The following is a 17,849-nucleotide window of genomic DNA, read 5'->3' on the forward strand; positions in this document are numbered from 1 at the left end:
CTGGACCCTGCTAGTGCTACCTGCACCCATCACCCTGCATATAGTATATAAGACCTCAGTGCACAGCAGTGTGAGGGCTGGACCCTGCTAGTGCCACCTGCACCCATCACCCTGCATATAGTATATAAGAGCTCAGTGCACAGCAGTGTGAGAGCTGGGCCCCGCTAGTGCCTCCTGCACCCATCACCCTGCATATAGTATATAAGACCTCAGTGCACAGCAGTGTGAGGGCTGGACCCTGCTAGTGCCTCCTGAACCCATCACCCTGCATATAGTATATAAGACCTCAGTGCACAGCAGTGTGAGAGCTGGGCCCCGCTAGTGCCATCTGCACCCATCACCCTGCATATAGTATATAAGACCTCAGTGCACAGCAGTGTGAGGGCCGGACCCTGCTAGTGCCACCTGCACCCATCACCCTGCATATAGTATATAAGAGCTCAGTGCACAGCAGTGTGAGGGCTGGACCCTGCTAGTGCTACCTGCACCCATCACCCTGCATATAGTATATAAGAGCTCAGTGCACAGCAGTGTGAGAGCTGGACCTTGCTAGTGCCTCCTGCACCCATCACCCTGCATATAGTATATAAGACCTCAGTGCACAGCAGTGTGAGAGCTGGACCCTGCTAGTGCCACCTGCACCCATCACCCTGCATATAGTATATAAAACCTCAGTGCACAGCAGTGTGAGGGCTGGGCCCTGCTAGAGCCACCTGCACCCATCACCCTGCATATAGTATATAAGACCTCAGTGCACAGCAGTGTGAGGGCTGGACCCTGCTAGTGCCACCTGCACCCATCACCCTGCATATAGTATATAAGACCTCAGTGCACAGCAGTGTGAGGGCTGGACCCTGCTAGTGCCACCTGCACCCATCACCCTGCATATAGTATATAAGAGCTCAGTGCACAGCAGTGTGAGGGCTGGACCCTGCTAGTACCACAATGCACCCATCACCCTCCATATAGTATATAAGAGCTCAGTGCACAGCAGTGTGAGGGCTGGACCCTGCTAGTGCCACCTGCACCCATCACCCTCCATATAGTATATAAGAGCTCAGTGCACAGCAGTGTGAGGGCTGGACCCTGCTAGTGCCACCTGCACCCATCACCCTTCATATAGTATATAAGACCTCAGTGCACAGCAGTGTGAGGGCTGGACCCTGCTAGTGCCACCTGCACCCATCGCCATGTGTGAGCACTCTGTCCATAGTATGGGATCTCTGTGTACAACACTGTAAGAAATGGACCCTGCTAGTCCCTCCTGCTCCCATTGCCCTGCCTATATATAGCATATGGACGGCTGTGCACAGCAGTGTGTGAGCTGGACCCTGCTGGTACCATAATGCACCCATCACCCTCCATATAGTATATAAGACGTCAGTGCACCCAGTGTGAGAGCTGGACCCTATTGGTACCATATGCACAGTCTATAATGGTGCGCAGAGGGCTTTCCATGCAGGACTGTGAGAAGGAAGGAGGACGCCTATAGGAGATATCGGTGACCTCTTAACCGTCTAGAAAAGTTTGGTGAATCTTCTATGGATTCTGCAGAGCAGACATGTTTGTTATCACACATCTCTTCTAAATTCCAGGTCTATTCGCTCTAATGTGGGAACTTGCAGCTTAGATACTAAGGAAACATGTATAACAAGGGCCCAGGATCATACAGGGCATAGGTAGATACACAGATAGATAGACCTATCTACACACCTACTGTATACTATCTATCTATCTCATATCTATCTATATATCTATCTATCTCCTATCTATCTATCTATCTATCTATCTATCTATCTATCTATCTATCTCATATCTATCTCATATCTATCTATCTCCTATCTATCTATCTATCTATCTATCTATCTATCTATCTATCTATCTATCTATCATCTGTCTGTCTATCTATCTATCTATCTATCTATCTATCTATCTATCTATCTATCTACTCAAAAGAAAGTCCAAGCAGCACAAACCTTAGAGGAGGGGAATGGGTGCAGGCATCCCAGGACTTGGCCACAAGTCCTCCAGTTACAATATGAAGAAAGCGGGCAGCACTCCGTTGTAGGTAAAAATTACAAAAGTGTCTTTATTCCATGGTGAGTGACAATGACAGCGACGTTTCGGCTCTGCAAGAGCCTTTTTCAAGCCTTGAAAAAGGCTCTTGCAGAGCCGAAACGTCGCTGTCATTGTCACTCACCATGGAATAAAGACACTTTTGTAATTTTTACCTACAACGGAGTGCTGCCCGCTTTCTTCATATCTATCTATCTCCTATCTATCTATCTATCTATCTATCTCATATCTATCTATCTATCTATCTCATATCTATCTATCTATCTATCTATCTATCTATCTATCTATCTCCTATCTATCTATCTATCTATCTCCTATCTATCTATCTATCTATCTATCTATCTATCTATCTATCTATCTATCTATCTATCTCCTATCTATCTATCTATCTATCTATCTCCTATCTATCTCCTATCTATCTATCTATCTATCTATCTATCTATCTATCTATCTATCTATCTATCTATCTCATATATATGTATCTAATTATCTGTGTCATTCTCTTAGCTAGGTGTGTGGTGTTGGCGGAGGATGTGCCCCAGTCCTTGTGTGTTACACTTAGCACTGTATGGCGGTATTATAGTTTCTGTGACACTGCTGATATATCATCATGACGAGCTCAGGACCCCGCTGTACCACTCTAGGCGCCTCCTGTCTGTCAGTGAATGGCTCCTCTCGCCCCACTACCTGCATCAGTGACCCCATCCCCTCACATCTCGCAGGCGCTGTCTCAGGTTCTGCTGGTGCAGTTTACTTCTGTTTACACTATTTATTAAGGGTGGCTGTGGAGCAGCTCGGTGCTAAGAGCACAGCAGTGTGAGGACACCCCCGCAGTGCGCTTGGTGAAGCTACAATATAGGATTATAAATCAATATCTCACAGTCCTGCTGCTACTAATAACACCACACAAAGGTCTGATTACACATCTCTCCAGGGCTGCCTGCAGAGAGCACAGCAGTGTGAGGACACACCCCTAGTGCCCTTGGACAATCCGGTTATATAAATCCATATCTCGCAGTCCTGTTGCTACCAGCACACACAAAGCTGTGATGTTGCCCCCCAGTCTGTATTGTTGGGTGGTCCTCCCTTTGCGCTATTGTCCCCTCTGCAGAGTTATTGTCCCCTCTGCAGAGGTGAGTGTGTGGTTGTAGGACAGAATACAATCTATTACTCTCTGTTATCAGCCACTACACCCCGGGGAGAGGAGACTGTACAGGGGGGATACAATCTATTACTCTCTGTTATCAGCCATTACATCCCGGGGAGAGGAGACTGTACAGGGGGGGGGATACAATCTATTACTCTCTGTTATCAGCCATTACATCCCGGGGAGAGGAGACTGTACAGGGGGGATACAATCTATTACTCTCTGTTATCAGCCACTACACCCCGGGGAGAGGAGACTGTACAGGGGGGATACAATCTATTACTCTCTGTTATCAGCCATTACATCCCGGGGAGAGGAGACTGTACAGGGGGGGATACAATCTATTACTCTCTGTTATCAGCCATTACACCCCGGGGAGAGGAGACTGTACAGGGGGGGATACAATCTATTACTCTCTGTTATCAGCCATTACATCCCGGGGAGAGGAGACTGTACAGGAGGATACAATCTATTACTCTCTGTTATCAGCCATTACATCCCGGGGAGAGGAGACTGTACAGGGGGATACAATCTATTACTCTCTGTTATCAGCCATTACACCCCAGGGAGAGGAGACTGTACAGGGGGGGATACAATCTATTACTCTCTGTTATCAGCCATTACATCCCGGGGAGAGGAGACTGTACAGGGGGGGATACAATCTATTACTCTCTGTTATCAGCCATTACACCCCGGGGAGAGGAGACTGTACAGGGGGGGGGATACAATCTATTACTCTCTGTTATCAGCCATTACATCCCGGGGAGAGGAGACTGTACAGGGGGATACAATCTATTACTCTCTGTTATCAGCCATTACACCCCGGGGAGAGGAGACTGTACAGGGGGGGGGGATACAATCTATTACTCTCTGTTATCAGCCATTACATCCCGGGGAGAGGAGACTGTACAGGGGGATACAATCTATTACTCTCTGTTATCAGCCATTACACCCCGGGAGAGGAGACTGTACAGGGGGATACAATCTATTACTCTCTGTTATCAGCCATTACATCCCGGGGAGAGGAGACTGTACAGGGGGGGGGATACAATCTATTACTCTCTGTTATCAGCCATTACATCCCGGGGAGAGGAGACTGTACAGGGGGATACAATCTATTACTCTCTGTTATCAGCCATTACATCCCGGGGAGAGGAGACTGTACAGGGGGATACAATCTATTACTCTCTGTTATCAGCCATTACACCCCGGGGAGAGGAGACTGTACAGGGGGGGATACAATCTATTACTCTCTGTTATCAGCCATTACACCCCGGGGAGAGGAGACTGTACAGGGGGGATACAATCTATTACTCTCTGTTATCAGGCATTACACCCCGGGGAGAGGAGACTGTACAGGGGGGGAATACAATCTATTACTCTCTGTTATCAGCCATTACATCCCGGGGAGAGGAGACTGTACAGGGGGGGGGGGATACAATCTATTACTCTCTGTTATCAGCCATTACATCCCGGGGAGAGGAGACTGTACAGGGGGGATACAATCTATTACTCTCTGTTATCAGCCATTTCATCCTGGGGAGAGGAGACTGTACAGGGGGATACAATCTATTACTCTCTGTTATCAGCCATTACATCCCGGGGAGAGGAGACTGTACAGGGGGATGCAATCTATTACTCTCTGTTATCAGCCATTTCATCCTGGGGTGAGGAGACTGTACAGGGGGGATACAATCTATTACTCTCTGTTATCAGCCATTACACCCCGGGGAGAGGAGACTGTACAGGGGGGATACAATCTATTACTCTCTGTTATCAGCCATTACATCCCGGGGAGAGGAGACTGTACAGGGGGGGGGGATACAATCTATTACTCTCTGTTATCAGCCACTACACCCGGGGAGAGGAGACTGTACAGGGAGGATACAATCTATTACTCTCTTTTATCAGCCACTACACCCGGGGAGAGGAGACTGTACAGGGGGGATACAATCTATTACTCTCTGTTATCAGCCATTACACCCCGGGGAGAGGAGACTGTACAGGGGGGATACAATCTATTACTCTCTGTTATCAGCCATTACATCCCAGGGAGAGGAGACTGTACAGGGGGATACAATCTATTACTCTCTGTTATCAGCCATTACATCCCGGGGAGAGGAGACTGTACAGGGGGGATACAATCTATTACTCTCTGTTATCAGCCATTACATCCCGGGGAGAGGAGACTGTACAGGGGGGGATACAATCTATTACTCTCTGTTATCAGCCATTTCATCCCGGGGAGAGGAGACTGTACAGGGGGATACAATCTATTACTCTCTGTTATCAGCCATTACATCCCGGGGAGAGGAGACTGTACAGGGGGGGATACAATCTATTACTCTCTGTTATCAGCCATTACATCCTGGGGAGAGGAGACTGTACAGGGGGGATACAATCTATTACTCTCTGTTATCAGCCATTTCATCCCGGGGAGAGGAGACTGTACAGGGGGATACAATCTATTACTCTCTGTTATCAGCCATTTCATCATAGGGATATGATACTGTACAGGAGGGGATACAATCTATTACTCTCTGTTATCAGCTATTACACCCCGGGGAGAGGAGACTGTATCCCCCTGCACAATCTATTACTCTCTGTTATCAGCCATTACATCCCGGGGAGAGGAGACTGTACAGGGGAGATACAATCTATTACTCTCTGTTATCAGCCATTACATCCCGGGGAGAGGAGACTGTACAGGGGAGATACAATCTATTACTCTCTGTTATCAGCCATTACATCCCAGGGAGAGGAGACTGTACAGGGGGATACAATCTATTACTCTCTGTTATCAGCCATTTCATCCTGGGGAGAGGAGACTGTACAGAGGGGATACAATCTATTACTCTCTGTTATCAGCCATTACATCCCAGGGAGAGGAGACTGTACAGGGGGATACAATCTATTACTCTCTGTTATCAGCCATTACATCCCAGGGAGAGGAGACTGAACAGGGGGGGTACAATCTATTACTCTCTGTTATCAGCCATTTCATCATAGGGATATGATACTGTACAGGAAGGGATACAATCTATTACTCTCTGTTATCAGCCATTACATCCCGGGGAGAGGAGACTGTACAGGGGGATACAATCTATTACTCTCTGTTATCAGCCATTACATCCCGGGGAGAGGAGACTGTACAGGGGGGACACAATCTATTAATCTCTGTTATCAGCCATTACATCCTGGGGAGAGGAGACTGTACAGGGGGGATACAATCTATTACTCTCTGTTATCAGCCATTTCATCCCGGGGAGAGGAGACTGTACAGGGGGATACAATCTATTACTCTCTGTTATCAGCCATTTCATCATAGGGATATGATACTGTACAGGAGGGGATACAATCTATTACTCTCTGTTATCAGCTATTACACCCCGGGGAGAGGAGACTGTATCCCCCTGCACAATCTATTACTCTCTGTTATCAGCCATTACATCCCGGGGAGAGGAGACTGTACAGGGGAGATACAATCTATTACTCTCTGTTATCAGCCATTACATCCCGGGGAGAGGAGACTGTACAGGGGGATACAATCTATTACTCTCTGTTATCAGCCATTACATCCCGGGGAGAGGAGACTGTACAGGGGGGGATACAATCTATTACTCTCTGTTATCAGCCATTACATCCCGGGGAGAGGAGACTGTACAGGGGGGGATACAATCTATTACTCTCTGTTATCAGCCATTACATCCCAGGGAGAGGAGACTGTACAGGGGGATACAATCTATTACTCTCTGTTATCAGCCATTACATCCCAGGGAGAGGAGACTGAACAGGGGGATACAATCTATTACTCTCTGTTATCAGCCATTTCATCCTGGGGAGAGGAGACTGTACAGAGGGGATACAATCTATTACTCTCTGTTATCAGCCATTACATCCCAGGGAGAGGAGACTGTACAGGGGGATACAATCTATTACTCTCTGTTATCAGCCATTACATCCCAGGGAGAGGAGACTGAACAGGGGGGGTACAATCTATTCCTCTCTGTTATCAGCCATTTCATCATAGGGATATGATACTGTACAGGAAGGGATACAATCTATTACTCTCTGTTATCAGCCATTACATCCCGGGGAGAGGAGACTGTACAGGGGGATACAATCTATTACTCTCTGTTATCAGCCATTACATCCCGGGGAGAGGAGACTGTACAGGGGGGATACAATCTATTACTTTCTGTTATCAGCCATTACATCCCGGGGAGAGGACACTGTACAGGGGGATAAAATCTATTACTCTCTGTTATCAGCCATTACATCCTGGGGAGATGAGACTGAACAGGGGGGGGGGGTACAATCTATTACTCTCTGTTATCAGCCATTTCATCATAGGGATATGATACTGTACAGGAGGGGATACAATCTATTACTCTCTGTTATCAGCCATTACATCCCGGGGAGAGGAGACTGTACAGGGGGGATACAATCTATTACTCTCTGTTATCAGCCATTTCATCATAGGGATATGATACTGTACAGGAGGGGGGTACAATCTATTACTCTCTGGCATCAGTCAGCGTACAGTGACAGGTGATGGAGGCTGATCTCTTCTTGGCAGTTCAGATCCTTACCCTATTGTGTTGCCCTTTTAAGAATTAGATTTGCATTGCTCCTTTAAGAGCGGACCCCTGTTTGCACATGCGCAGTGAGAGGAGACACGGGCCCGGGGTTCTGGTGATTGCACAGCTGTGACACCTGGAGCGTCCTGTAACCCCTGCACTGACAGGTAGGGGGAGCCCCATGACGTCACCTCCTGCTCTGTATACTGTATATACCGCGTGTATATGTCTGTATGATGTGTATACAATGTCTGCGGAGGAGGAGCAGTGATACAGTGTTTCTCTTCATAATCCTCTCTGCTACCAATCCCACAGCCTGTACAGGGGGAGGGCACAGGACACCAGGACTTAGTACATGAAGCAGAGATGGGCACAGGGCACCAGGACTTAGTACATGTAGCAGAGATGGGCACAGGACACCAGGACTTAGTACATGAAGCAGAGATGGGCACAGGGCACCAGGACTTAGTACATGAAGCAGAGATGGGCACAGGACACCAGGACTTCGTACATGAAGCAGAGATGGGCACAGGACACCAGGACTTAGTACATGAAGCAGAGATGGGCACAGGGCACCAAGACTTAGTACATGAAGCAGAGATGGGCACAGGGCACCAGGACTTAGTACATGAAGCAGTGATGGGCACAGGACACCAGGACTTAGTACATGAAGCAGTGATGGGCACAGGGCACCAGGACTTAGTACATGAAGCAGAGATGGGCACAGGGCACCAAGACTTAGTACATGAAGCAGTGATGGGCACAGGGCACCAGGACTTAGTACATGAAGCAGTGATGGGCACAGGGCACCAGGACTTAGTACATGAAGCAGAGATGGGCACAGGACACCAGGACTTAGTACATGAAGCAGAGATGTGCACAGGGCACCAGGACTTAGTACATGAAGCAGTGATGGGCACGGGGCACCAGGACTTAGTACATGAAGCAGAGATGTGCACAGGGCACCAGGACTTAGTACATGAAGCAGAGATGGGCACAGGGCACCAGGACTTAGTACATGAAGCAGAGATGGGCACAGGACACCAGGACTTAGTACATGAAGCAGTGATGGGCACAGGGCACCAGGACTTAGTACATGAAGCAGTGATGGGCACAGGGCACCAGGACTTAGTACATGAAGCAGAGATGGGCACAGGGCACCAGGACTTAGTACATGAAGCAGAGATGGGCACAGGGCACCAGGACTTAGTACATGAAGCAGAGATGGGCACAGGGCACCAGGACTTAGTACATGAAGCAGAGATGGGCACAGGGCACCAGGACTTAGTACATGAAGCAGAGATGGGCACAGGACACCAGGACTTAGTACATGAAGCAGTGATGGGCACAGGGCACCAGGACTTAGTACATGAAGCAGTGATGGGCACAGGGCACCAGGACTTAGTACATGAAGCAGTGATGGGCACAGGGCACCAGGACTTAGTACATGAAGCAGAGATGGGCACAGGACACCAGGACTTAGTACATGAAGCAGTGATGGGCACAGGGCACCAGGACTTAGTACATGAAGCAGAGATGGGCACAGGGCACCAGGACTTAGTACATGAAGCAGTGATGGGCACAGGGCACCAGGACTTGGTACATGAAGCAGTGATGGGCACAGGGCACCAGGACTTAGTACATGAAGCAGTGATGGGCACAGGGCACCAGGACTTAGTACATGAAGCAGAGATGGGCACAGGGCACCAGGACTTAGTACATGAAGCAGTGATGGGCACAGGGCACCAGGACTTAGTACATGAAGCAGAGATGGGCACAGGGCACCAGGACTTAGTACATGAAGCAGTGATGGGCACAGGACACCAGGACTTAGTACATGAAGCAGTGATGGGCACAGGGCACCAGGACTTAGTACATGAAGCAGAGATGGGCACAGGGCACCAGGACTTAGTACATGAAGCAGTGATGGGCACAGGGCACCAGGACTTAGTACATGAAGCAGTGATGGGCACAGGACACCATGACTTAGTACATGAAGCAGTGATGGGCACAGGGCACCAGGACTTAGTACATGAAGCAGAGATGGGCACAGGGCACCAGGACTTAGTACATGAAGCAGAGATGGGCACAGGGCACCAGGACTTAGTACATGAAGCAGTGATGGGCACAGGGCACCAGGACTTAGTACATGAAGCAGAGATGGGCACAGGGCACCAGGACTTAGTACATGAAGCAGAGATGGGCACAGGACACCAGGACTTAGTACATGAAGCAGAGATGGGCACAGGGCACCAGGACTTAGTACATGAAGCAGAGATGGGCACAGGGCACCAGGACTTGGTACATGAAGCAGAGATGGGCACAGGACACCAGGACTTAGTACATGAAGCAGAGATGGGCACAGGGCACCAGGACTTAGTACATGAAGCAGAGATGGGCACAGGGCACCAGGACTTAGTACATGAAGCAGTGATGGGCACAGGACACCAGGACCTAGTACATGAAGCAGTGATGGGCACAGGGCACCAGGACTTAGTACATGAAGCAGAGATGGGCACAGGACACCAGGACTTAGTACATGAAGCATAGATGGGCACAGGACACCAGGACTTAGTACATGAAGCATAGATGGGCACAGGACACCAGGACTTGGTACATGAAGCAGAGATGGGCACAGGGCACCAGGACTTAGTACATGAAGCAGAGATGGGCACAGGGCACCAGGACTTGGTACATGAAGCAGAGATGGGCACAGGGCACCAGGACTTAGTACATGAAGCAGAGATGGGCACAGGACACCAGGACTTCGTACATGAAGCAGAGATGGGCACAGGGCACCAGGACTTAGTACATGAAGCAGAGATGGGCACAGGACACCAGGACTTAGTACATGAAGCAGAGATGGGCACAGGGCACCAGGACTTAGTACATGAAGCAGGGATGGGCACAGGACACCAGGACTTAGTACATGAAGCAGAGATGGGCACAGGACACCAGGACTTAGTACATGAAGCAGTGATGGGCACAGGGCACCAGGACTTAGTACATGAAGCAGAGATGGGCACAGGGCACCAGGACTTAGTACATGAAGCAGTGATGGGCACAGGGCACCAGGACTTAGTACATGAAGCAGTGATGGGCACAGGGCACCAGGACTTAGTACATGAAGCAGAGATGGGCACAGGGCACCAGGACTTAGTACATGAAGCAGAGATGGGCACAGGGCACCAGGACTTAGTACATGAAGCAGTGATGGGCACAGGGCACCAGGACTTGGTACATGAAGCAGTGATGGGCACAGGGCACCAGGACTTAGTACATGAAGCAGTGATGGGCACAGGGCACCAGGACTTAGTACATGAAGCAGAGATGGGCACAGGGCACCAGGACTTAGTACATGAAGCAGTGATGGGCACAGGGCACCAGGACTTAGTACATGAAGCAGAGATGGGCACAGGGCACCAGGACTTAGTACATGAAGCAGTGATGGGCACAGGACACCAGGACTTAGTACATGAAGCAGTGATGGGCACAGGGCACCAGGACTTAGTACATGAAGCAGAGATGGGCACAGGGCACCAGGACTTAGTACATGAAGCAGTGATGGGCACAGGGCACCAGGACTTAGTACATGAAGCAGTGATGGGCACAGGACACCATGACTTAGTACATGAAGCAGTGATGGGCACAGGGCACCAGGACTTAGTACATGAAGCAGAGATGGGCACAGGGCACCAGGACTTAGTACATGAAGCAGAGATGGGCACAGGGCACCAGGACTTAGTACATGAAGCAGTGATGGGCACAGGGCACCAGGACTTAGTACATGAAGCAGAGATGGGCACAGGGCACCAGGACTTAGTACATGAAGCAGAGATGGGCACAGGACACCAGGACTTAGTACATGAAGCAGAGATGGGCACAGGGCACCAGGACTTAGTACATGAAGCAGAGATGGGCACAGGGCACCAGGACTTGGTACATGAAGCAGAGATGGGCACAGGACACCAGGACTTAGTACATGAAGCAGAGATGGGCACAGGGCACCAGGACTTAGTACATGAAGCAGAGATGGGCACAGGGCACCAGGACTTAGTACATGAAGCAGTGATGGGCACAGGACACCAGGACCTAGTACATGAAGCAGTGATGGGCACAGGGCACCAGGACTTAGTACATGAAGCAGAGATGGGCACAGGACACCAGGACTTAGTACATGAAGCATAGATGGGCACAGGACACCAGGACTTAGTACATGAAGCATAGATGGGCACAGGACACCAGGACTTGGTACATGAAGCAGAGATGGGCACAGGGCACCAGGACTTAGTACATGAAGCAGAGATGGGCACAGGGCACCAGGACTTGGTACATGAAGCAGAGATGGGCACAGGGCACCAGGACTTAGTACATGAAGCAGAGATGGGCACAGGGCACCAGGACTTAGTACATGAAGCAGAGATGGGCACAGGGCACCAGGACTTAGTACATGAAGCAGAGATGGGCACAGGGCACCAGGACTTAGTACATGAAGCAGTGATGGGCACAGGGCACCAGGACTTAGTACATGAAGCAGTGATGGGCACAGGGCACCAGGACTTAGTACATGAAGCAGAGATGGGCACAGGACACCAGGACTTCGTACATGAAGCAGAGATGGGCACAGGGCACCAGGACTTAGTACATGAAGCAGAGATGGGCACAGGACACCAGGACTTAGTACATGAAGCAGAGATGGGCACAGGGCACCAGGACTTAGTACATGAAGCAGGGATGGGCACAGGACACCAGGACTTAGTACATGAAGCAGAGATGGGCACAGGACACCAGGACTTAGTACATGAAGCAGTGATGGGCACAGGGCACCAGGACTTAGTACATGAAGCAGAGATGGGCACAGGGCACCAGGACTTAGTACATGAAGCAGTGATGGGCACAGGGCACCAGGACTTAGTACATGAAGCAGTGATGGGCACAGGGCACCAGGACTTAGTACATGAAGCAGTGATGGGCACAGGGCACCAGGACTTAGTACATGAAGCAGAGATGGGCACAGGGCACCAGGACTTAGTACATGAAGCAGAGATGGGCACAGGGCACCAGGACTTAGTACATGAAGCAGTGATGGGCACAGGGCACCAGGACTTAGTACATGAAGCAGAGATGGGCACAGGGCACCAGGACTTAGTACATGAAGCAGGGATGGGCACAGGGCACCAGGACTTAGTACATGAAGCAGAGATGAGCACAGGGCACCAGGACTTAGTACATGAAGCAGAGATGGGCACAGGGCACCAGGACTTAGTACATGAAGCAGAGATGTGCACAGGGCACCAGGACTTAGTACATGAAGCAGAGATGTGCACAGGGCACCAGGACTTAGTACATGAAGCAGAGATGGGCACAGGGCACCAGGACTTGGTACATGAAGCAGAGATGGGCACAGGGCACCAGGACTTAGTACATGAAGCAGAGATGGGCACAGGGCACCAGGACTTAGTACATGAAGCAGAGATGGGCACAGGGCACCAGGACTTAGTACATGAAGCAGAGATGGGCACAGGGCACCAGGACTTAGTACATGAAGCAGAGATGGGCACAGGGCACCAGGACTTAGTACATGAAGCAGAGATGGGCACAGGGCACCAGGACTTAGTACATGAAGCAGAGATGGGCACAGGGCACCAGGACTTAGTACATGAAGCAGAGATGGGCACAGGGCACCAGGACTTAGTACATGAAGCAGTGATGGGCACAGGACACCAGGACTTAGTACATGAAGCAGAGATGGGCACAGGGCACCAGGACTTAGTACATGAAGCAGTGATGGGCACAGGGCACCAGGACTTAGTACATGAAGCAGTGATGGGCACAGGGCACCAGGACTTAGTACATGAAGCAGTGATGGGCACAGGGCACCAGGACTTAGTACATGAAGCAGTGATGGGCACAGGGCACCAGGACTTAGTACATGAAGCAGAGATGGGCACAGGGCACCATGACTTAGTACATGAAGCAGAGATGGGCACAGGGCACCAGGACTTAGTACATGAAGCAGTGATGGGCACAGGGCACCAGGACTTAGTACATGAAGCAGTGATGGGCACAGGGCACCAGGACTTGGTACATGAAGCAGAGATGGGCACAGGGCACCAGGACTTAGTACATGAAGCAGAGATGGGCACAGGGCACCAGGACTTAGTACATGAAGCAGTGATGGGCACAGGGCACCAGGACTTAGTACATGAAGCAGTGATGGGCACAGGGCACCAGGACTTAGTACATGAAGCAGTGATGGGCACAGGGCACCAGGACTTGGTACATGAAGCAGAGATGGGCACAAGGCACCAGGACTTGGTACATGAAGCAGAGATGGGCACAAGGCACCAGGACTTAGTACATGAAGCAGAGATGGGCACAGGACACCAGGACTTAGTACATGAAGCAGAGATGGGCACAGGACACCAGGACTTAGTACATGAAGCAGAGATGGGCACAGGGCACCAGGACTTAGTACATGAAGCAGAGATGGGCACAGGGCACTTGTAGGGGGCAGAGCTGCCCCGTTTTCTTACCTGGGTGGGTGATGTTCTTCCTTATGACATGAAGATTTCCCCTAATCCTAGATCTCTGTACAGAAGAGTCGCTTCTGCTCTCCTGGGTCGGGCTCTAGACACCCACCGGAAGAACCCGAGTCTGGAGCGGACCTGTGCCCCGGGCGCTTCAGGTACTGACCAATAATACTGGGGCTCAGTATTGACGCTGCAGCTCTGGCTGTGAGTAGAGCATTACCCATGGAGTGATTATGTTATGTTCCTGTGAGATCACTGCCTGATAGTCTTGTGTACTCTGTATTATCCTACAGAGCTGTAATCACACTTCATCTGATCATTAATTCAAAGAGCAGGAAAGTCTGTTGACACACCCAACCCTTAACATCTAAATATGGACCTGTAATGCATAGTGTAAAGACATCCCAGAATATAAATAACCTAAATTAGTTCAGTGGAGACTCTGACCAAGCTAACAATACAGAGAAATTCTGAATCTTTCCAGCAGAATAGTGAGTGCAGCTCTGAAGTATAATAAAGGATGTAACTCAGGATCAGTACAGGACAAGTAATGTCATGTATGTACACAGTGACTGCACCAGCAGCAGAATAGTGAGTGCAGCTCTGGAGTATAATACAGGATGTAACTCAGGATCAGTACAGGATAAGTAATGTCATGTATGTACACAGTGACTGCACCAGCAGCAGAATAGTGAGTGCAGCTCTGGGGTATAATACAGGATGTAACTCAGGATCAGTACAGGATAAGTAATGTCATGTATGTACACAGTGACTGCACCAGCAGCAGAATAGTGAGTGCAGCTCTGGGGTATAATACAGGATGTAACTCAGGATCAGTACAGGATAAGTAATGTCATGTATGTACACAGTGACTGCACCAGCAGTAGAATAGTGAGTGCAGCTCTGGAGTATAATACAGGATGTAACTCAGGATCAGTACAGGATAAGTAATGTCATGTATGTACACAGTGACTGCATCAGCAGCAGAATAGTGAGTGCAGCTCTGGGGTATAATACAGGATGTAACTCAGGATCAGTACAGGATAAGTAATGTCATGTATGTACAGTGACTGCACCAGCAGCAGAATAGTGAGTGCAGCTCTGGAGTATAATACAGGATGTAACTCAGGATCAGTACAGGATAAGTAATGTCATGTATGTACACAGTGACTGCACCGGCAGCAGAATAGTGAGTGCAGCTCTGGAGTATAATACAGGATGTAACTCAGGATCAGAACAGGATAAGTAATGTCATGTATGTACACAGTGACTGCACCAGCAGCAGAATAGTGAGTGCAGCTCTGGAGTATAATACAGGATGTAACTCAGGATCAGTACAGGATAAGTAATGTCATGTATGTACAGTGACTGCACCAGCAGCAGACTAGTGAGTGCAGCTCTGGGGTATAATACAGGATGTAACTCAGGATCAGTACAGGATAAGTAATGTCATGTATGTACACAGTGACTGCACCAGCAGCAGAATAGTGAGTGCAGCTCTGGGGTATAATACAGGATGTAACTCAGGATCAGTACAGGATATGTAATGTCATGTATGTACACAGTGACTGCACCAGCAGCAGAATAGTGAGTGCAGCTCTGGAGTATAATACAGGATGTAACTCAGGATCAGTACAGGATATGTAATGTCATGTATGTACACAGTGACTGCACCAGCAGCAGAATAGTGAGTGCAGCTCTGGGGTATAATACAGGATGTAACTCAGGATCAGTACAGGATAAGTAATGTCATGTATGTACACAGTGACTGCACCAGCAGCAGAATAGTGAGTGCAGCTCTGGGGTATAATACAGGATGTAACTCAGGATCAGTACAGGATAAGTAATGTCATGTATGTACACAGTGACTGCACCAGCAGCAGAATAGCTCGTGCTGGATCATTCTGCTGTGTGCTACTGAAGGGTGTGGTTGTTGCTGCTGAGCTCCTGCACCACCTGGAGGAAGATCAATCCACCCAGGCCTGCTCTCTCCTCCCCAGGGAGGGAGTGGGTTTCTGGGATGAGTGAGCCAGGAAAATCCCAGGCTTCTGCCTCCCGGACCAGGCCGGCGGGGGGCAGGAGAAGCCAGTTACCGGCCAAAGCGGAGGGGGTAAGAAGATCTGCCCGGAGCCAAGGACGCAGCGATGTGACCTCGGCTGCCACCCCCAAGACCCAGGGAAGCCGCAAGGTCTCCGGTTCACAGAAGATCAAGGCAAGTAACATCAGCCTGAGTGCTCCTCCTGGAAAGCTGAGTGACTGTGCGGGAAAGCTGGGTGGTTCAGCTGAAAAGCTGGGTGCTCACGGAGGTGTGCAAAAGGCATGGGGTGATCTGAAGGCCCGGGAGTCTGCTTCCATCTATGGCTCCCGGATTGCTGAGCACCTCCGTGAGTACGAGGAAGCTGGAAAAGCGCTGAGGAGGCTCCAGGAGGAGATACGGGAGACCTTGGCCCTAGCGGGGGTGGCTACGCAGAGAAAGAAAAAGTCTGATCTTCTTAACACCATAGACAGACTTAAAGCCGAGGTCACCGCTCTGCAGGAGAAGCGTCATCTTATCCGCGAGCACAGTGGTCCGTTCCGCGAAAAGTTGGAAAACGATGCCCGGTTTGAGGAAATGCGCCAGGAGCAGTTAAGAAAACTGAAGGGGCTTCAGATCCAGGCGGATGATGGCGATGATGAGGAGGATGAGGAAGACCTGCCGTGTCCGTCTGGTGGCCTGCACCAACACCAGCAGGCCTCGCACGACAGGCTGCCTGCGGAGCAAGCGCCATTACCATCAGGCTGCGGCTCTGCCAACCTGGAGGAGGAAAGTGATGACAGCGGCCGGGGGGGGCGCTAATGGCTCAGATCCGTCAGCTCGAGTCCCCAGTTCACCTCCAGAACTTTTCGTTCGGCGATGAGATCCCGGATGAGGACCAAAAGAGAAAGAAGAGACCCAAGAAGACCAAGGCGTCTCAGGAGGTGAATCTGGTGTTTCGTCCCCTCCCTGTTCCCTCCGGGTGTAGGCCCCGTTACCCAGCCCAGCACGAATCCTGCAGTGGACTCGGTGCCAGGGTGCGGGGAGAGTGCAAAGCCACGTTCCATCATGGCGCAGAGCACCAGCCTTGTTTGCAGTAGCAAGGATGGTGCAGGGAAGGCATCGGCCGAAAGGCCGGACAGTGAGGGCGATCCAGCAGGTCCTGGTACTGTGCGCTGCCCCCCAGTGGGAGGGGGGGGTGGCCCGGTGCCAGGGGCAGTGGCTCCTGTGGCTCCTAGCACTGTGGCTGTTGCTTGCTCCGGTGAGCAGCGGCAGTGTGATGGGGCTGCTGGGGCTTGTAGTGCGGCGCCTCCCAGACATCCCGTGCAGCCTGCAGGGAAAGGTGCAGGAAAAGTATTGTTCTGTATTGGTGCATCAAACTGTGGAGATATGAAAGGGCCAAAGAGACTGTCTGGAGTCTGTAAGGACAAGCGGCCTCTACCATCCATTGAGCAGCGGTGCTCAAACATCATAAAAACTGCTGGACAACAAGGGGTTAA

General features: G+C 50.2%; 2 protein-coding genes across 3 annotated transcripts in view; one reads left to right on the forward strand and one right to left on the reverse strand.

Moving 5' to 3' along the window:
• The window catches only part of RPS23 (ribosomal protein S23), a 415,955-nt gene that overhangs the window by 243,559 nt on the left and 154,547 nt on the right, over positions 1-17,849 (reverse strand). The gene's annotated exons all lie outside the window — the stretch shown is intronic.
• The window catches only part of SEC22C (SEC22 homolog C, vesicle trafficking protein), a 37,178-nt gene continuing 27,206 nt past the window's right edge, over positions 7,878-17,849 (forward strand). For both annotated transcript variants that reach the window (XM_072154893.1, XM_072154892.1), the window contains exons 1-2: positions 7,878-7,970; positions 14,391-14,491. The gene's annotated coding sequence lies outside the window, so the exon portion shown is untranslated. The remainder of the gene's footprint in view (positions 7,971-14,390; positions 14,492-17,849) is intronic.

Source organism: Engystomops pustulosus, chromosome 5 (genome assembly GCF_040894005.1).
Source record: "Engystomops pustulosus chromosome 5, aEngPut4.maternal, whole genome shotgun sequence".
In the NCBI taxonomy this organism is placed as follows: Eukaryota; Metazoa; Chordata; class Amphibia; order Anura; family Leptodactylidae; genus Engystomops; species Engystomops pustulosus.